Source organism: Rana temporaria, chromosome 6 (genome assembly GCF_905171775.1).
Source record: "Rana temporaria chromosome 6, aRanTem1.1, whole genome shotgun sequence".
NCBI classification, from domain to species: Eukaryota; Metazoa; Chordata; class Amphibia; order Anura; family Ranidae; genus Rana; species Rana temporaria.
Genome location: NC_053494.1, coordinates 662684 through 669331, shown reverse-complemented (window position 1 = coordinate 669331; position 6648 = coordinate 662684).

Here is a 6648-nt window from a genome sequence, read left to right as displayed (position 1 = left end):
GGACACCTAAAAGATTGAACCAGGACACCAGAGGTGTATATTGATATAAATGGCTCCTTCCTGAAGGTTTTCTTTACTGTAAAAGCTCTCAGCTACTGTTATTAGACATGGACTGTGTTGCCTGATGTTGGGTCTCACAATGTGGAGATGTAATACTCAGTGTCACCTGCAGATGGCAATACTGCTGTACATTGAGTGTCATAGCACAACTATAGAGCCCTACAAGTCCCTACATGTCCTCCATAGAGAAGAGGAGAAGCCTCGTACAGCGGGGATCTCCTCCGAACACTCCCTAATGATCCCCAGACTACATGGAGCAAGAGACGGGGCCCTTTATTTCCCCCCTTTATCAGAAAACTCAACAATAAATGTGGATCTCCAATAAAACAATTGTGGGGGGGGGGAGGAGCACCTCTGTTGTGTCCCCATTGGGAAGATTCCTCCTCACTTCCTGTCCTGGAGACACCCTGGATGTGTCTGTCCAAAATGTACAACCGATCGTTCCACCCTGGAATCCAATGGTCCTGCCTGCCATGTATTCATTATTATTAGAAATGATATGGTCCTGCCGGGAATGTGCTGGAATCTGATTGGCTCATCTACTCCAAGTAGTATTCATAGGAAGAGTGTATTGTCTAGCGGTAGGGTTCAGAACACAGACATGACGTGGTGGAGGGGGAGGTGACTCCAGAACCAGGAACACAGACAGTTCTTATTTCAGTTTCTTCCATACATGAGGAGGGGGAGGGGGAGGTGACACCAGAACCAGGAACACGGACAGTTCTTATTTCAGGCTCCTCCATACATGAGGAGGGGGAGGGGACTCCAGGGCTAGGAACAGCTGAGTAAACCTTCCCTGGAGAGCCGGAGGAGGAGGGGAGCCACGTTGTATCTCATCACTGGAGGACCACATGTCCCAGCCTGTCAGAGTGACATAAAAATAATGGACACACAATGGGTACTACACCCTCAACCTTGTATTCTCCTACCTATGCACTCCGTACATTGCGTGCAACTCTCTCCCACAACCCCCTCCTGCTCTCCGATCACCTTATTAGCTTCGATCTCTCCTTGTCTTTCACCTCCTCTCCCTACAACCACCTAACAAATACCCCTTAGAAACCTTCCCCACCCCAACCCTTCTCTCCTCCGCTACTGACCACCTCTATGACCAGATCTCACCCCTGAAACCGAAACGTTATATTTAGGGTTCCCGTGTGTTACAAAGGCTGAGAATGGACCATCCTGACTGGTTATGCCCACGGCCGCCATCAGGAATGTTGGGGCCCCTTAATTGAGCCACGGGGGTGTGCTGCCGCCGCAAATTGAGGTGGGGGGGCTTGGGGAGCTGACAAAAATAAAATAAAAAAATTGTAAAAAATAAAAAAATGGGGGGTTCCAGCCGGGCCCCTGGGGACCATCGGGCCCCTTAGGCCGAGTACTCACGAGCAGACATGTCTGATGAAACCGGTCCGCGGACCGTTTTCATCGGACATGTCTGCCCGGGGACTTCTGTTCGATGGCTGTACACACCATCGAACAGAGGTCCGCGCGTAAACAATACGCGGGGCGTGTCCGCGGTGTCGCCGTGTCGATGACGTGGTGTCGCCGCGACAATGACGCGGCGACGTGGGCGGCCTGCCTTTAAAATGCTTCCACGCATGCGAGGGATGGCGGGCGGCCGGACATGTACGGTAGGTCTGTACAGACGACTGTACATGTCGGGGGGACAGGTTTCCAGCGGACTGTTTTAAAGCAAGTCCAGGAAACAGTTGTCCGCTGGAAACCTGTCCGATCCGCCCGAAAATGGTCCGCTCGGGCCAACACACGGCCAAACATGTCTGCTGAAACTGGTCCGCAGACCAGTTTCAGCAGACATGTTTGGTCGTGAGTACGGGGCCTTAGAGGTGTATGGCCTGTACCCCCCTGATGGCGGCCCCAACATAATCACTTCTGTCTACTCCTCCGTAGACAAGCTCCTCCCCCTCTCTACACACAGAATCCGGCTTCTGCCGCGTACACGCGATCGGAAATTCCGAAAGGAAAACCATGGATTTTTGTCCGACAGAATCTTGGCTCAAACTTGTGTTGCATACACACGGTCACACCAAATTCCGACCGTATGTACGCGGCATAAGTCTTCTGCCACAGACACTGAAGGGTGCGGCTGTTTTTTTTTCTGGTGTCGTCTGTTGACCAGGGTTGTAGAGGTGGAATGCCGCGCACACACGGTCAGAATTTCTGACATGAAAAGTTCGATGTGAGCTTTTGGTCGGAAATTTCGACCGTGTGTAGGCGCTCCATCGGGCTCCATTCCGACAGCAAAAATTCGAGAGCTGTTTTTTGTCGGAAATTTCGATCGTCTGTATGCAATTCCGACACGCAAAAAAATATGCATGCAATTCGACGCATGCTCGGAATTATTGAACTCCACTTTTCTCGGGTCGTCGTAGTGTTGTACGTCACCGCGTTCTTGACGGTCGGAATTTGGTGTGACCGTGTGTATGCAACACAAGTGTAGCGCCCCCCCCCCTTAAAATTAGTGGGGCGTTGCGCTAAAGTTAGTGGGGGATGGGAGATTTCAGTCGCTCCCATTCACTGATTGTTAGTTTGTGCTGTTGCCAGTTCAGAACGGCCTCTTGGGTCAGTCTGTGTGTCCGGGGGTGTGCTGCCACTCCTGGGCGACAGTTGGCAGTATAGGGGTTCTGATAGAACCATCCTTCCCCAGCAGCCAATCAGAGGAGTTTCCCTCTTTGGGCATGCTGGCGGGGGGTATATCCGGGGCCACCGGACATTTTTCTTGGTAGTCTGCGGGGCCCGAGTTCCAGGTACAGCATCCACCTTCAAGGTGCGGCATCCGCGGGCCGCGTCCTCATGGCCGGCCGGGTTGAGGCTGCGCACCTTGCGGAGCCTTCTGTTGATGAAGAAAGGGGCCCCGGCGGCTTGCTGGGTTCCAGATCCTAAACTGGAGGCTGAACGGTGGGGGATGGGCTCGGGAGAACCTGAGTACAGAGGTTGTCTGAGAGGCCTAGACGAACCACCGGGGATCCGATCACCGCGCCACGTGACGGGTACCTTATATCCGCTGTCAGTAGGTGACCCTACAGAATAGGACTTACTGGGAGGATTCGCTATCCTTATACTCTGATTATACAAAGAAAAGTTACTACGTCTGGGGCAGAGGAATTATTCCCTCCCAGTGATCGGATTATTGCGAGAGACCCATTGGCTGACAGGTCCGAGGTAACTGCCTGTCCAGGGGGCACTTACCCACCCTGGCGAGGGCAGGGCCATCTTTTCCATTGGGCATGCTGGGAAGTTGCCCGGGGGCCCCGCTTGCCTGGGGGGCCCCACCGGCTGCCCAGCAACCCCAGTAAAAAATTATGGAGAGTGACGGGTTAGAACTGCCCATGCCCAGTTCGCGGAAATCACAGAGAAGATCCGGTCCGGGGTTGCTGATGTAAGGGGGGAGTGAATGCAAAAATGTACGGGGGCACTGATATAAAGGTTCCCCCTCCTATATTAGTGACCCCCCTTACCTTCGTGTATTTAATCTAAGGAAGGTGGTCTCTGGTCACCAGAGTGCCACCCACATCAGAGTTCCCCTTTACATCAGAGTCTGCAGGATTCCCCCTTACAATGCAAGGGGGAACTCAGTCTGCGGACCCTGATGTAAGTGGGAAAGAGAAAGCAGTGAACTCTGATATAAGGTGGTCTCTGGTCACCAGAGCCCCCCTCCACATCAGATTTCCCCCCTTAGATCATGATCTGCAGTGTTCCCCTTTACATAAGAGTTCCCTTTCACTGTAAGGGGGGATCATGCAGACTCTGATGTAAGAGGAAACTCTGTGCTGGCTGGGTTATAGTAACCTGACCTTCATGTCAATGAAGACATTTTTTTTTTTTTTACTTTTGTTTAACTTAAACACATTTCTAATAGCACTAGCTATATGTTTATAGTTTAAATACTGACATTTGCATTGTTGGGCACTGAAAACTGTAATTTTAGGTACTTTTTTTGCAGTGGCAGTAAATGTGGTTCTGCCAGTAAATTTTATGATTTTTGTCAGTAAATTCTCGTGCGTAATTGTGTAGACAGGGCCCCAGTGCACTGTATTGCCCGGGGGCCTATAATGCTCTTAAGATGACACTGGGCGAGGGTGGCGACGTGTTGAATTATCTGTGATGAGAGCAAGCTTGCCCTCTATGCTTCTGATATCCAAGGCCGGACGCTACAAGTCCTTCCTTCTCATCAATCTTTTCCTCTACTGTGAGTCATGTTGATGTACCTCTGCCGGGTTAGCCCCCCCATATAAAAAAAAATGACTTTTTTTATGCAGTTTGTTAGATCTTTGTTAGATCAGGTTAGATCAATCATTGTTTGCGTTAGATCTCACACAGAAGAAGCAATATTAACAGTTATTTGCTGGGGGGGCTAACCCGTCACCAGCCCCCCCTATCAAATTTTCTGGCCAAAAATCATTCAGGCTAATAGATATTCGTTAGATCCGGTAAGATCAAGTGGTTTTAACGTTAGATCTCACATAATTAGAGACTTATTAAGTGATTAATGAGGGGGGGCTGCCCCCCCTCATCAATTTTTTGGGCCAAAAATTATTCCGGCTAATGGATATTCGTTAGATCCGGTAAGATCAAGTGGTTTTAACGTTAGATCTCACATCGTTTCCGAGATATTCCACATAAAAAAATAGATTTTAGGTGGTACATATGCATGGACATATGGACGGGTTGGCCCCCCCTTATCAAATTTTCTGTCCGAAAATCATTCAGGCCAATAGATATTCGTTAGATCCGGTAAGATCAAGTGGTTTTAACGTTAGATCTCACATCGTTTCCGAGATATTCCACATAGAAATAGGGATATTAGGTGGTACAGAAGGTACATCCATCTACAACTGTCTCTGGAACCGTCTCTGGAGGGTCTCTGGAACCGTCTCTGGAGGGTCTCTGGAACCGTCTCTGGAGGGTCTCTGGAACCGTCTCTGGAGGGTCTCTGGAACCGTCTCTGGAGGGTCTCTGGAACTGTCTCTGGAGGGTCTCTGGAACTGTCTCTGGAGGGTCTCTGGAGGGTCTCTGGAACTGTCTCTGGAGGGTCTCTGGAGGGTCTCTGGAACTGTCTCTGGAGGGTCTCTTTGGAGGGTCTCTGGAACTGTCTCTGGAGGGTCTCTGGAGGGTCTCTGCAACTGTCTCTGGAGGGTCTCTGGAGGGTCTCTGGAACTGTCTCTGGAGGGTCTCTGGAGGGTCTCTGGAACTGTCTCTGGAGGGTCTCTGGAACTGTCTCTGGAACTGTCTCTGGAGGGTCTCTGGAGGGTCTCTGGAACTGTCTCTGGAGGGTCTCTTTGGAGGGTCTCTGGAACTGTCTCTGGAGGGTCTCTGGAACTGTCTCTGGAGGGTCTCTGGAGGGTCTCTGGAGGGTCTCTGGAACCGTCTCTTTGGATGGTTCTCTAGCGAATGCCTGTAGTCTCTCCTCACACCTCTGTTCATCTTCCTGCCTCATGGTGATCTCCCCTCAGACCAACAAGCTTAAGTCTTTAGCTAGCCCCCCTTCTTACAAAGCAAAAGTAGTAGCTCTGCCCCCTGTAGAAATCAATGGTGCCATTTTGTGATGAGACTTCAAGTCCTGTGGTCCTCTGCTGCCGCTTGATTGGCTCCCTCACCCTGCCAATAGGGACACAGAGAAGAGAGCATAGTGGGCGGGATGCCGGTGAATGAGCGCCGCTCGTCACTCAAGGAAGAGGAGACAGGGACTGACAGGCATGATCTCCCTCAGTGAGTGCCTGTGTCAGTGTCTATTCAGTCCGACGTTTGCTGGCGGGAGGTGCGGGACCATGGGTGACAGAGCAGCCCCCGCTACACACTCCCCCCACCAAAGAACCTTTGGTCCACCAAAGGAGGAAAAGAGTCTATGCAAACAATGATTGATCTAACCTGATCTAACAAAGATCTAACAAACTGCATAAAAAAAAGTCAATTTTTTTATATGGGGGGGGGGGGGGGGGGGGGGGGGGGGGGGCTAACCCGGCAGAGGTGTTGATGTTGGCCGAGGAATAAAGCTTTGGAAACTCACACTACCGGCTGGACACTTGTTCTTCATCCACTCTCACAAGTATCACCCCTAGACAGAAGAAGTTGGTAACTTAATACGTCGATCCCAAATCCCCCCTGTCCCCTGGACCCTGTCCCCTGTTCCCTGTCCCCTGTTCCCTGTCCCCTGGACCCTGTCCCCTGTTCCCTGTCCCCTGGACCCTGTCCCCCGAACCCTGTCCCCTGTCCCCTGTCCCCCGAACCCTGTCCCCTGTCCCCTGTCCCCTGGACCCTGTTCCCTGTCCCCTGGACCCTGTCCCCTGTTCCCTGTTCCCTGTCCCCTGTCCCCTGGACCCTGTCCCCTGTTCCCTGTCCCCTGGACCCTGTTCCCTGTTCCCTGTTCCCTGTCCCCTGGACCCTGTTCCCTGTCCCCTGTTCCCTGTCCCCTGGACCCTGTCCCCTGTTCCCTGTCCCCTGTTCCCTGTCCCCTGGACCCTGTCCCCCGAACCCTGTCCCCTGGACCCTGTTCCCTGTCCCCTGGACCCTGTCCCCTGTCCCCTGGACCCTGGACCCTGTTCCCTGTACCCTGTTCCCTGTCCCCTG